A 15321-nucleotide genomic window follows, 5' to 3' on the forward strand; every position below is an offset into this window, starting at 1 on the left:
GTAAGGGGTTAACTATAATTTTGCATTTTTGGCACACTGTTTTCCTAATGAATGTTGTTCAGTTGCTTTGACGCAAAGTATTTTGTTTAAAGTGCTATATAAATAAAGGTGACTTGACTGTTTTTTGTATTTTCTAGTTCGGTTAATAGACTCTATAGTGTGATATATAGGTGAAAGAGTCTCTATGTGCTGAGAATTAACTGACTAATGTGATGTGAGGTGGCTAGCAGACGGTCGGTTTAACCAGTCTGTCTGCTTCCTGACCTGGGCCCCAGTTAGTAAGTTCAAACTCTAAGACTATGTGCCATATTTCTAGAGAGAAGAGCGGAGGGATGAAGACCATCTCTTTTTTAATAGGTCAGGTCTGCCCCAAAAGCTTGTCCAATTGTCAATGAAACCTATGTTATTCTGCGGGCACCACTTAGACATCCAGCCATTGAGTGATGACAATCTGCTATGCATCTCATCACCATGGTAAGCAGGGAGGGGACCAGATCATATTACAGTGTCTGACATTGTGCTTGCAAGTTCACACACCTCTTTATGTTATTTATAGAGATCTCTGACTGGGAAGTCGAACATCATTAGTGCCAACGTGAATAACAATCTTTATGTATTTACGTTTAGCATTAGCCAGCACTTTCAAATTTGCCAAGATGTCAGGCACTCTGGCTCCCTGTAAACATTTGACTATGGTGGCTGGTGTCTCTATATTCACGTTCCATACAATAGAATTGCAAATAAATGGAGCACTTTCTTCAGGTTTCTCAGTGGATGCATCACTGAGTGGGGAGAAACTTTTTAATGTTTTTATCAGAATAGAAGAGTGGTGTTTTGACCCCCGACTATGCCACCTCACTGTCACCCTGTTACCATGCTGCGATGGCTCTGATACTGGAACCGAACAATGTACAGGACTCCCTGAGCTAGACGCATTCAAAGCCATATCTAGAGCCCTCACATTCTTACTGTCCTCAATTAAAGTTTGGATGGTTTCTCTAATTCTGAAATTAGACAAGCCGTATCTGATCACCACACTAATCGTTGGCACAAACAGGGAGCAAGACCCAAAGGAACACGAGACATCAGATTGTCACGAGTTTCTCGTATTGCTTGTAAATACTGGTATTCTACCACCCCCTATACATCTGGAAAACAGATTTCAAGCATTAATAAATGTGGGTGAGGAATCCCCAAATGTATTTAAACATGGATCTGATCAGCCAGCAGCAAACACTGCTACTAACAGGCGCTCAAGGACGAGCAGACAGCGGCTTTCAGCTCAGAGCGCAGCCGAGCCAAGGACTCTGATAGTGGGTGACTTTGTTATCAGAAACATCCGTAGCAGGACTATAACAACATGCTGCCTTCCTCAAGCAACGGTCTCTGATGTGAACAAGGAACTTCAGAACATTCTGATGAAGCACAAGACTGCATATCAAATTATCATCCATGTGGGGAAGAATGATATTCGGAAAGAGCAGTCAGAACTCCTAAAGAAGGACTTCATTGAACTCTTTGAAACACTTCAAAGACTCAAAGTTCAGTCGTTCATCAGTGGACCACTCCCAGCAAGGGGAACAAATATGTTTTCACGGTTGCTTGGGCTGAACACATGGCTACAAAGATCTTGTAATATAAAAGGAGTAAATTTAATCGACAACTTCAATCTTTTCTGGGGCCATAGACAATTGTTTAAACAGGATGGCCTCCACCCAAACAAACTTGGTGCAAGAGTGTTTAAGGACAATATCTACTTCTCCCTCCGTCATCCTTCAGCAGAGTGTGTCAATCCATTAAGCACACACACACCGGGTCCGAGTCATCATGTGGTTGACATATCCCACAAGGACACTGATAACACCACGCAGCCAAAACAAGCACTGCTGATAGACACTTTCCCTGCTGAGCCCTGCCCACAGAGCTCCTCACAGACAGACTGTGATGTATCAAAACAGTTACAAGATTCACCACCCAAGTACGCCTTTCTGGAAAACAGCCAGGGAAGCCAGGACAACACATCACAGCCACCGGAAACACCAGAGACACAGCCCATCTCACCAGACACATTATCACTCTCTCCAGCATCTCCACTTCTGTGCTTCTCACAGAAAATGGAGGAATTGGTGTATGTTGGGACTAAACTCTCCCACTCATTCGCTGCTAGCCCGCAGATATCAACTAAAAAACGGCGGGCCCCCCAACCACCAAAGCCTGTGGGCCCTGTTCCTATGAGAGCTCTCCGATCGCTGCCACAACGCCAGGGCCCAAACCCTCTATCTGCTGAAGGTGAACCAAAAACAACTGATAGCAGCTCTCAGTGATATGTGTCGGGTCCCTGCTATAATAGCAGCAACATTGACAAATGCCTACTGAACAAGCGGGAACCCAGTGTGCCTGTAGCTTTCTCTATTTCAGTTTTATCACGTGATAGAAAGTCTAAGGCCTTCTCAAGCCGAAGGGCAAACTCATCTAATCTGCTGCCTATTATGCATCAAACTAAGATTGATGTAAAGACACAAAGGACTGCCATCAAGCTAGCACTTTTAAACATTCGCTCACTAAAAAATATTTTTTTTCTAATCAATGACTTTATAACCACAAACAATCTGGATTTTATGTTTCTAAATGAAACATGGCTAGAAGACAGCTGCAGTGCAACAATCCTAAATGAAGCAGCCCCTCCTAACTTCACTTAAATGAGTGTTTGCAGGACTGTTAGGAGAGGTGGGGGTGTAGCTGCTCTATTTAAAGATGTCTATCAATGCAAGCAAGTGTCATTTGGTCAGTACTTGTCTTTCGAATATCTAGGGATTGTGCTGAAAGGTGCTCCACGCATTCTGTTTATTATCATTTACAGGCCTCCAAAATACTCTCCAGCCTTTGTTGAAGAGGTCACAGAAATGTTATCAATAATTTCCTCAGAGTTTGACTGTTTTGCAATTGCAGGGGATTTTAATATTCACATAGATAATGCAGAAAACAAAACTACAAAAGAAATGATAATGGTTCTAAACACCTTTGACCTGATTCAGCATGTGCATGGACCCACACACAAAGGTGGACACACTCTGGATCTAATCATCAGTAGGGGTCTAAACATTTCATCCATTGTTATTAAGGACGTAGCACTATCTGATCACTTCTGTATTTTCTTTGATATATTGATCTCTGCTACCACTGAATCTAGATCTGTCTCTGTCAGAAGGAGATGCATAAATGAGAACACAAGTGTACTATTTATGGAGGCTATATCCTTAACACCAAGCATTTCTGCAGACTCTTTTGATATTCTCCATGATTCCTTCAACTCAAAAGTTAAGAATGTTATTGATGATATTGCACCAATAATAGTCATTAAGAAAACAAACAGACAGAAATCAGTTTGGAGAAGATCAACAGCAGTTCAGACTATGAAAAGACAATGCAGAAAAGCTGAGCGGATGTGGAGGAAGACGAAACTTGAAATTCACTATAGCATCTATAAAGACATCCTTCATGCTTTTAATGTGAAACTAGCCACAGCTAGACAGAACTTCTTCTCAAACCTTATAAACAGTAACTTAAATAACAGTCGTACTCTTTTTGCCACTGTTGAGAGACTGACAAACCCCCCAAGTCAGATTCCCACTGATATGCTATCAGACAGCAAATGCAATGAGTTTGCTTCTTTCTTTTCTGAGAAGATCATAAATATCAGGAAGGCGATTAGCACATCCTCAAGTAATGCAGAGGTCAGACAGATTCGGCCAAAATAACAAAAAGATACTATGTCTATTTTTGAAAAAATTGATAGCAAAATTCTGGAAGACAGTGCAGCAACTAAAATCATCAACCTGTTGTCTTGACACACTTCCCACATCTTTTTTCAAAAGTGTGCTTGACTGCTTAAAAGCAGATCTCTTAGAAGTGGTGAATGCCTCACTTCTTTCTGGGACATTTCCAAACTGCCTAAAAACTGCAGTTGTAAAGCCCCTCCTGAAAAAGACCAATCTTGATAACACAATTTTAAGCAATTTTAGACCAATATCTAATCTTCTTTTTATAGGCAAAATTATAGAAAAGGTCGTTTTTAATCAGCTGAACAATTACTTAAACTCAAATGGATACCTGGACAATTTTCAATCTGGTTTCCCACCACATCACAGCACAGAGACAGCATTCATTAAGATAATAAATGATATTCGCTTAAATTGTGACTCTGGCAAAATATCGGTGCTGGTATTGCTAGATCTCAGTGCTGCGTTTGACACTGTCGATCATAACATACTACTAGAGAGACTGGAAAACTGGGTCGGGCTTTCTGGGATGGTACTCAAATGGTTCAGATCATACTTAGAAGGGAGAGGCTATTATGTGCGTCTAGGAGAGCATAAGTCTAAGTGGACGTCCATGACATGCGGAGTCCCACCAGGGTCAATTCTTGCACCGCTCTTGTTTAGCCTGTATATGCTTCCACCGAGTCAAATAATGAGAAAGAACCAAATTGCCTATCACAGCTATGCTGATGATACCCAGATTTACCTAGCCTTATCTCCAAATGACTACAGCCCCATTGACTCCCTCTGCCAATGCATTAATGAAATTAATAATTGGATGTGCCAGAACTTTCTTCAGTTAAACAAGGAAAAAACTGAAGTCATTGCATTTGGAAACAAAGATGAAGTGTTCAAGGTGAATGCATACCTTGACTCTAGGGGTCAAACAACTAAAAATCAAGTCAGGAATCTTGGTGTGATTCTGGAGACAGACCTTAGTTTCAGTAGTCATGTCAAAGCAGTAACTAAATCAGCATACTATCATTTAAAAAACATCGCAAGAATTAGATGTTTTGTTTCCAGTCAAGACTTGGAGAAACTTGTTCATGCCTTTATCACCAGCAGGGTGGACTATTGTAATGGGCTCCTCACTGGCCTTCCCAAAAAGACCATTAGACAGCTGCAGCTCATCCAGAACGCTGCTGCCAGGATTGTGACTAGAACCAGAAAATCTGAGCATATCACACCAGTCCTCAGGTCCTTACACTGGCTTCCAGTTACATTTAGGATTGATTTTAAAGTACTTTTACTCGTATATAAGTCACTAAATGACCTAGGACCGAAATATATTGCAGATATGTTCACTGAATATAAACCTAACAGAGCACTCAGATCATTAGGATCAAGTAAGTTAGAAATACCAATGGTTCACACAAAACAAGGGGAGTCTGCCTTTAGTTACTATGCTGCCCGCAGTTGGAATCAGCATCCAGAAGAGATCACATGTGCTAAAACACTAGTCACATTTAAATCTAGACTCAAAACGCATCTTTTTAGCTGTGCATTTGTTGAATGAGCACTGTGCAATGTCCGAACTGATTGCGCTATATTTTCACTGTTTTATGTTTTATTATTATTTTTATGTAAAATAATTTTCTGTTTTTAAATGTTTTAATCATTTTAAAAGTTTTAAAATGGCTTGTTTTATTTTTGTTATTATTTTTCTTCATGATTATTTTACTTTCTTTTATGTAAAGCACTTTGAATTACCATTGTGTGCGAAATGTGCTATATAAATAAACTTGCCTTGCCTTGCCTTGAAATCTCTGTCAGTCTAACTATTTCCCTGCATTTATCACATGTGAATGCCTCATCACCGACAGGGATAGATTAACTATACATGTGTCAAGCAGTGCAAATAACAATAGCAAGAGAAGCCATTACTCACAGTGCTTGATGAAAGATTCTTACCACAGAGGTTTGATGAACTTGTGAAAAACCGGAGAGAGAGTGCATTCAATTCTGTGACAGTTAATCCAAAAATAAAAATGGCATCTGGAAGTTGCGGTCGGTGTCATATTTTGTCTAAATGTATGTTTTGAAGGAAATATCACCAAAACTCTCTATATTTTGCTGTAGATCATGCTGTAGAACCATTACTCTGTTTCAGAAGCCTGGCCAAAGTCAGTTCATGAGGTGCCTTCATGCAAAAACGCTGCCTGCAAGTCATTGCCTGATACGCAGCGAGTCAGCTTCCTAAAGTTTTTGGATGCAGCCAATGACTTCTCATTTGTGATTCCTGATGGTTTTTGAGGACAATTACTACCCTGTTGTTTCAGAGAATACCCCTGTTGTTTCAGAGAATACACCAAGGTTCTTACACCTTCCAAAGTAAAATTCAAGGACTTTCAAGCACATCCAAGGATATTTCAATTTTCCAGCACTTTACAACTGTGGTAAATTACCTGTGTACATACATACTCTCATCTTAGAATAAAGCACACACAGAGACACAGAGACAGACACACGGAAACACACACACCTTACTTTGTAAATAATTTAAAAGCACATTAGCAATCTTGCATTGTTCTAAACAAAATCAGCAAATTGCCAGCAGGCAGCGCATGTGGACAGCTACAAACAGTTTGTATGAATGTCCTTACATTTGAATGTCCTTAGATTTTAGTGACAATGACGATTAATGTTGATTATATTTTTGGTGGCAGAATGACATGTCATATTCATACATCCTTCAATAGGTAATTTCAATTTCACATGATCTGGACACAACTGTAGCGTTCAACGCAGTGTGTGATTAGGTATAATGCCAATAATAGCCTACCCTAATGCTGGGGAACACTGCATACGATTTGTATGCATTGTGAGCTGATCTTAAATGTATACCACAATTAACACTTTTGATTCATTTTCACTTTTCACTTTAATCGCGACAGTCTTGCGACTTAGTTTAACTGAGCATGGAAATTTTTTTTTACCTTTAAATGCTTGAAGCAAACACTCTACCATGGAAAACAAAACCAGACTTAAGAGGGGGCTACTCAAGTTTTTATTTCTCGGTTTAACCATAATTTGTCATTTTGTGCCATCGCTGACTGAAGCAGCAACCTCCTGCAAGATTTTTTTCCCCCACTCTCCTCCATTAGATTGCAAGCATTAATAAAGAGCACACTACGGACACATGCACAGACTAGAGCAGAGCTGCTTATTTTATGAAAACAATGATTAACCATTTGGTAGGAAAGCAAATTATTATGCAGCTAATGCACAGCATTTTCAAGCACTTTATCTGGCGTCTATACTGCGTTTGAGCTCCGTCACTGTATTCTTTTTATCGACTATTTTTAACTTAAAAATCAATTTTATACACCATTGTTTCCGTTTATATTACGTGTGAATATCCTATATTGTATTCTACAACAAAAAAAAAAAATATGAGTGCCTCGCTATCACTAGTTTTATTTTGATTTGCCAGGTCTGCTATTAGCTTATAGCCCATTAGCATCAGCATGTGTGGTTGTTGCTAAACGCACTTACATTGCTTATACTCTATTCACACACATTACTACTGCTGTACTCACTGTTACTTGCTATTATGGTGGATGAATGTCTACCTTTGATTGCAGGTGGGGGACGCACCGAATGCAGCTCGAGCTCGAGCTCGAGGCCGTGGGGAAGCAGATTCGCAACCTGGAGGTGAGGCAGGCCCAGCTGAGAGAGCAGAGAGTCGTGCTGGAATCATCCCGGGCTGACGCTCAGAAGTCCAGGGTAAGTATACAGCGTGCTGTTAACAGTCCCACCAAGTCTACTCTGTGTGTTTCTCTTCACAGACCCGGTGCACCCAGGTCGCGATCTTCCCGGATGTCATTCACTCCGGCGCCGGGACTCCACAGACCCTGGGTGCATCCACAGTGGAGGACGCGAGCCGGGCCCCGGGCAACGACTTCTCCCCCTCCGGTCTTCGAGATCTCCATCCGGAACCGCTCTGCTCCCCTCTGCGAGACAGGACACGACGCTGTGATCATTGCAGACTCCATCGTCCGACACGTCCGTGCTACGTTAGCCGAAGGTAAAGTGCACACTCATTGTTTCCCTGGTGCTTGTACTCTCGATGTTTCCTCGCAGATACCCGTGATCCTGAAGGCCGACGAGAGCCCCAGAACGGTCGTGCTACATGCCGGGGTTAACGACACCACGCTGCGGCAGACGGAGACGCTGAAAAGGGACTTAAGCAGCCTGATCGAGACTGTTCGCAGAAACTGCTATTTGTTAATAACTGGAATTTTTTCTGGGAGCGTCCTAGGCTGTTTGTGACGGCTGGTGAAAGACAGTCCGGAAACAAATGCGAGTTAACAGGATTTAATGAAATGAAGACAAGTAGAACAATGATACACAAAGACGATGGGACGATAACACTCCAGGGAGACGGTGGTTGGTGAGAAATCCGGCCTGAGGTGGAGTGTAGGTGGGAAGTCCGGGTCTTGGTGGTGTGAGGCAGCAGGAGAGAGTGGCACAGGAACTGCGGGGAATAGAGCCGAAGGTAAGTGTCCGTGGCTGAGTGATCGTGCGGAGAGTGGATGAGGTTCTAGGAAAAACACAGACATCCAAACGCAAACTAACACCTTAACCAGACGGGGGTAACACAACGACATGAAACAACGATCTCACAAACACAAGACGTGAGACAAGCCATATATATAGGAGATGAGTAATGAGTGGCAGCTGTTGCTGATACAATTAACGGAGATGCCCACAACTAATCAGTGCAAACGCAGAACACACAGAATTCACCACAAAGTGTAAACAACCCGAGATCACGGTTTACCAACCGTGACAGTACCCCCCCCTCTAAGAACTCCTCCTGGAGTTCCCAGAAGGGCCTACCTGCTGATTGAATTCATCAATAAGGGAGTGATCCAATATGTCCCTAGCAGGTACCCAACTCCTCTCCTCCGGACCGTAACCTTCCCAGTCCACCAGATACTGGAATCCTCGTCCCCTCCGTCTCGAGTCCAGAATACGATTAACCGAATATGCTGGTTCCCCTTTTACGAGACGCGGCGGCGGGGGAACCGGAGTAGGCGGATTAATACGTGCATAAAACACGGGTTTAATTTTGGACACATGAAAGGCGGGGTGTATCCTCTTGTACGCAGGAGGTAGTTTGAGGCGGACTGTCACCGGACTAATGATCTTGGTGATAGTGAACGGGCCGATAAATTTGGGAGCTAATTTGTTAGAAACGGATCGCAATGGAATGTTACTGGTAGAAAGCCACACTTTTTGACCCACGACGTAGACGGGAGGCTTTGACCGGTGGCGATCGGCCTTGGCCTTAGTGCGCTCCCTCACCCTGAGCAGAGTCTCACGGGCTCTGGTCCAGGTGCGGTGGCACCTCTGGACAAACGCGTGAGCGGAGGGGACCGTGACTTCAGATTCCAGACTGGGAAATGCTGGTGGCTGGTACCCTACACTACACTGGAACGGAGAGAGGCCCGTAGCAGACACTGGCAACGAATTGTGGGCGTACTCCACCATAGAGAGTTGTTGACTCCAGGAAGAAGGATTCTTGGAGACCAAACATCTCAACGTCCTCTCTAAATCTTGGTTGGCTCGCTCAGACTGTCCGTTGCTTTGGGGATGATAACCCGACGACAAGCTAACTGACGCTCCTAATAACTTGCAAAATTCTCTCCAAAATTTGGATATAAACTGGGATCCCCTGTCTGAGACCATGTCTACCGGGAGGCCATGAAGCCGAAAGACGTGATCTAACACAGTAACCGCTGTCTCCTTGGCTGTAGGTAATTTGGGCAAGGGAATGAAATGTGCCGCCTTCGAGAACCGGTCCACTACAGTCAAAACGACTGTCATGCCATTAGAGGGCGGGAGGGCGGTAACAAAATCTAGAGCGATATGTGACCAGGGTCTCGAAGGGACAGACAGCGGTTGAAGGAGCCCATCAGGAGGTCGGTTAGATGACTTACCACTGGCACACACTGAGCAAGCCAAAACAAAATCGCGGACGTTGCGAGCCATACGTGGCCACCAGAATCGTTGTCTAACCAACCCATTAGTTCTACTTATCCCTGGATGACAAGCCATGTTGGAACAATGACCCCACCGGACAACTTCGGACCTTAACTCCTCCGGCACAAATAAGCGGTTCGGTGGGCAACCGGACGGAGGCGTTACCCCTTCTAAGGCCGTCTTGACCTTCGACTCGACCTCCCATACGAGTGCTGAGACAACTAATCTCTCAGGCAAAATACACTCAGGAGTAAAGGGACGGGCGGAGGGATCAAAAAGACGTGACAAAGAATCGGGTTTAACATTCTTGGAACCCGGGCGGTACGATAGGGTAAAATCAAAACGACCGAAAAAAAGTGCCCACCGAGCCTGCCTGGAATTGAGTCTTTTAGCAGTTCTAATGTATTCTAAATTCTTATGATCGGTCCAAACAATAAAGGGAACCCCTGAACCCTCTAACCAGTGGCGCCACTCCTCCAACGCTAATTTGACCGCCAACAACTCTCTATTGCCAATGTCATAATTACGTTCGGCAGGAGATAATCGATGAGAGAAAAACGCGCAAGGGTGGACCTTATCGTCTGAAGCAGCACGTTGGGACAACACTGCTCCTACCCCCACCTCTGATGCGTCGACCTCCACCACGAACTGCCGTGTGGGATCAGGGGCGACAAGGATGGGAGCCGAAACAAAGCGGCTCTTTAGGTTGGAAAACGCAGTTTCAGCTGCGTCAGACCACCTGAACGGAGTACTGGGGGAAGTCAAGGCTGTCAGAGGTGAGGCTAGTTGGCTGTAATTACGAATAAAACGCCGATAGAAATTGGCGAACCCCAGAAACCGCTGTAGGGCCTTACGGGAATCTGGAGATGGCCAATCTATCACAGCCTTTACCTTGTCAGGGTCCATTCGTATTCCCTCAGACGACACGATAAACCCTAGGAAGGGGACCGACTGTGCATGGAATACGCACTTCTCCGCCTTGACAAAAAGCCCATTCTCTAGTAACCTCTGGAGCACTCGTCTGACATGTTGGACATGTTCCTGGAGAGATGAAGAAAAAATCAGTATGTCATCCAGGTAAACATATATAAACTGATCTACCATATCTCTCAACACGTCATTTACGAGTGCTTGGAAAACCCCGGGCGAGTTGGAAAGCCCGAACGGCATAACCAAATATTCAAAATGCCCTCTAGGGGTATTAAAGGCAGTTTTCCATTCATCCCCCTTCCTGATGCGGACCAAATGATAAGCGTTACGTAAATCCAATTTTGTGAATACCGATGCTCCCTGCAACCTCTCGAAAGCTGAAGACATGAGTGGTAATGGATAAGTATTCTTAATAGTAATGTTGTTCAGCTCCCGGTAATCAATACAAGGTCGCAGAGAACCATCCTTCTTACCCACAAAAAAGAACCCCGCCCCCGCTGGAGATGAGGAAGGACGGATGAATCCAGAGTCAAGGGAATCAGAAATGTATTTCTCCATGGCCTCCCTCTCAGGAATAGAAAGAGAGTATAACTTGCCTTTAGGCGGAGATTTACCTGACACTAAGTCTATGGCACAGTCGTAGGGACGATGCGGAGGAAGAGAAGCAGCCCGGGACTTACTGAACACTTCCTTCAGGTCCAGATACTCTACGGGCACGTTTGGCAACGCCATGATCTCCTTCTGAAAGACAGACACAGGAACAACAGGACAGGCAGAAACCAAACAAGACTCATGACAACTTTCACTCCACAATGTGATAGTGTTCGAACCCCATTCCACTCGTGGATTATGTTTGGACAACCAGGGGTGACCTAAAACAATGGGAGCAACAGGGGAGTCCATGAGAAAAAAGGATATAGTTTCTTGATGATTGCCGGATGTGATGAGTGTGATGGGTTCAGTATGATGGGTGACAGGAGGCAGTTCCTGGCCGTTGAGTGCGGTGACATGGATGGGGAGAGACACAGGAAGGACAGGAATGTTCAGGTGATGTGCAAGTGAAGAATCAATGAAATTACCTTCGGCTCCAGAGTCCAGAAGAGCTTGGCATTCATGATGTTGATTCCTCCACCGCAGTTTCACCGGAAGGAGGGTCGAGGATGTGGGTGAGGACTTCTCGGTGGAGATCCCACCCGATAGTAGCCTCAGGTTTACTATCGGGCTGACTCTTTTACCGGGCAAGAGTAGTTGTTATGATTAGCGCCTCCACAGTACAAGCATAGTCCTTGGGACCTCCGCCGTTCCCTCTCCCTCCGGGATAGCCGAGCTCGACCCACCTGCATGGGCTCGTGATCGTCGACTGAACCGACCGTGTTCTCTCGACTCAAGCGCCCCCTACCGGAAGAGAAGGGTTGTCTGGAGGGACTGTGTTGACGGCCCAGGCGATTAAACCTGGCCTCCACCCGCAACGCCAGGTCAATGAGTTCGTTGAGGGTAGGAGGCAGCTCGAGGAGGTAGATCTCCTGCTGAACACGGTCGGATAACCCATGCAGGAATCTATCCCACTGCGCCGCCTCGTTCCACTGGCACGCGGCCGCCAGGGTCCGGAACTCGATGGAGTATTCAGTGACAGATGAGTGTCCTTGTTGGAGTTCCGAGAGGCGATGGGCGGCCTCCCTGCCGGTCGCGGCCCGGTCGAAAACTCTCTTCATCTCTTCAGATAGGAGGTGGAACGAGGCACAGCACGGATGTTGATTCTCCCACACCGCCGTTCCCCATAAGGCAGCCTTGCCTGATAATAGTGTGAGCGTGAACGCTACCTTGGATTCTTCTGAGGCGAAAGTGCGGGGCTGCAGAGCAAAATGCATAGAGCACTTGTTAAGAAATGTTCTGCAATAAGTTGGCTCACCAGCGTAATTCTCCGGTGCCGGAAGTCGCGGCTCAGGCCGGAAGTGGTCCTGGGGAATCCCCGGGGGAACGGTCGGCGCAGGCGGGGCGATGGGCGCAGTGGGAGACGTGAGCTGATGGATCTGCTGGGTGAGCTCGGACACCTGTGCCACCAGCGCTTGGACAGCGCGTCCGGTGTTCGAGATGCTCTCCTGCTGCTGATCCATTCTCTTGACGCTATGGTGCATGAAATCGGTGAGAGTGTTGGTGCTCGCTGCTTCCATGTTGGGTGAGATCGTTCTGTGACGGCTGGTGAAAGACAGTCCGGAAACAAATGCGAGTTAACAGGATTTAATGAAATGAAGACAAGTAGAACAATGATACACAAAGACGATGGGACGATAACACTCCAGGGAGACGGTGGTTGGTGAGAAATCCGGCCTGAGGTGGAGTGTAGGTGGGAAGTCCGGGTCTTGGTGGCATGAGGCAGCAGGAGAGAATGGCACAGGAACTGCGGGGAATAGAGCCGAAGGTAAGTGTCCGTGGCTGAGTGATCGTGCGGAGAGTGGATGAGGTTCTAGGAAAAACACAGACATCCAAACGCAAACTAACACCTTAACCAGACGGGGGTAACACAAGGACATGAAACAACGATCTCACAAACACAAGACGTGAGACAAGCCATATATATAGGAGATGAGTAATGAGTGGCAGCTGTTGCTGATACAATTAACGGAGACGCCCACAACTAATCAGTGCAAACGCAGAACACACAGAATTCACCACAAAGTGTAAACAACCCGAGATCACGGTTTACCAACCGTGACACTGTTTCGCGCTGACGGTCTGCACCCCAGGAGAGTTGGAGCGGAGCTGCTCTCTGACAACATCTCCAGGACACTTCACTCCATGTGATTAGTAAGACAATTCTCAAATAACTATTATGATGACTTTTGTTCCACCCGCTTAAATGATAAAAGTACTTGCGCTGTAAAAACTATTAAGACTGTTCCCCGAATAGTGAGGTCAAAATATAAATGTAATGTAGGATCTAGAAAAAAATCTTATCGTGATTAAACCAGAAACATGTAAAGTAAATGAACAAAAACAATTTTTAAAGTTTTGGCTCATAAATATTAGATCACTCACACCCAGCAGTTATTGTAAATGAAATGATCACAGATAATAGTTTTGATGTACTCTGCTTGACTGAAACCTGGCTAAAACCAAATGATTATTTTGGTCTAAATGAGTCTACTCCACCAAACTACTGTTATAAGCATGAGCCCCGTCAGACTGGTCGTGGCGGAGGTGTTGCAACAATATATAGAGATATTCTGAATGTTACCCAGAAAACGGGATACAGGTTTAACTCATTCTAAATACTTCTGCTCAATGTTACACTGTTAGACATGCAAAATAAATCTAATGTATCTCTTGCTCTGGCTACTGTGTATAGACCACCAGGGCCGTATACAGAATTCCAAAAATAATTAGCAAATTTCCTCTCAGACCTTCTGGTTACAGTTGATAAGGTGCTAATCATGGGAGATTTTAATATTCACGTTGATAATACAAATAAACTCTTTTGGAGTCAAGCAAAATGTCACCAGGCCCACTCATCGTTTTAATCATACACTAGATTTAATTATATCTCATGGAATCGATCTTACTGCTATAGATATTGTACCTCAAAGTGATGATATTACAGACCATTTCCTTGTATCGTGCATGCTGCAAATCACTGATATTAACTATATGTCTCAGCGTTACCATCTGGGCTGAACTATTGTTCCAGTCACCAATTACAGATTTGCAAATAACATGCCTGATCTATCTCAACTGCTATTTGTACCCAAAAATACACATGAATTAGATGAAATGACTGACAACATGGGCACCATTTTCTCTAATACATTCGAAGCTGTTGCCTCTATCAAATTGAAAAAGGTTAGAGAAAAACGTACTGTGCCATGGTATAACAGTAAAACGCACTCTCTCAAGAAAGTAACTCGTACTCTTGAACACAAATGGAGAAAAACTAACTTGGAAGTTTTTAGAATTGCATGGAAAAACAGTATGTCCAACTATAGACAGGCTCTAAAAACTGCTAGGGCAGAGCATATACCCAAACTCATAGAAAATAACCAAAACAATCCAATGTTTTTATTTAGCACAGTGGCTAAATTACCTAAATTAACAAATTACCAGACTCCACCTGATTCAAAAATTCCACCAACGTTTAATAGTAATGACTTTATGAATTTCTTCACTGATAAAATAGATAACATTAGAAATACAATAGCAAATGTAGATTCTACAGTGTCTAACACTTCAGTTTCATCCAACGCACCCTGCTTCTTGCGTCAGATCAAAGCTGCATCTCATTTCTAGTCTTACTTGATCTTAGTGCTGCGTTCGACACCATAGATCATGACATACTAATAGATAGATTACAAAACTATACAGGTATTCAAGGGCAGGCTCTAAGATGGTTTGGATCCTACTTGTCCGATCGCTACCATTTTGTTTACTTTTATGGGGTGTCATCTCATTTATCATCAGTAAAATATGGAGTGCCACAAGGATCCGTCCTAGGTCTCCTTCTATTTTCAATATACATGTTGCCCCTTGGTAATATTTTTAGAAAATACAGAATTAGCTTCCACTGTTGTGCTGATGATACTCAGCTATATAT

This window comes from Carassius gibelio, chromosome A2 (assembly GCF_023724105.1).
Source record: "Carassius gibelio isolate Cgi1373 ecotype wild population from Czech Republic chromosome A2, carGib1.2-hapl.c, whole genome shotgun sequence".
NCBI classification, from domain to species: domain Eukaryota; kingdom Metazoa; phylum Chordata; class Actinopteri; order Cypriniformes; family Cyprinidae; genus Carassius; species Carassius gibelio.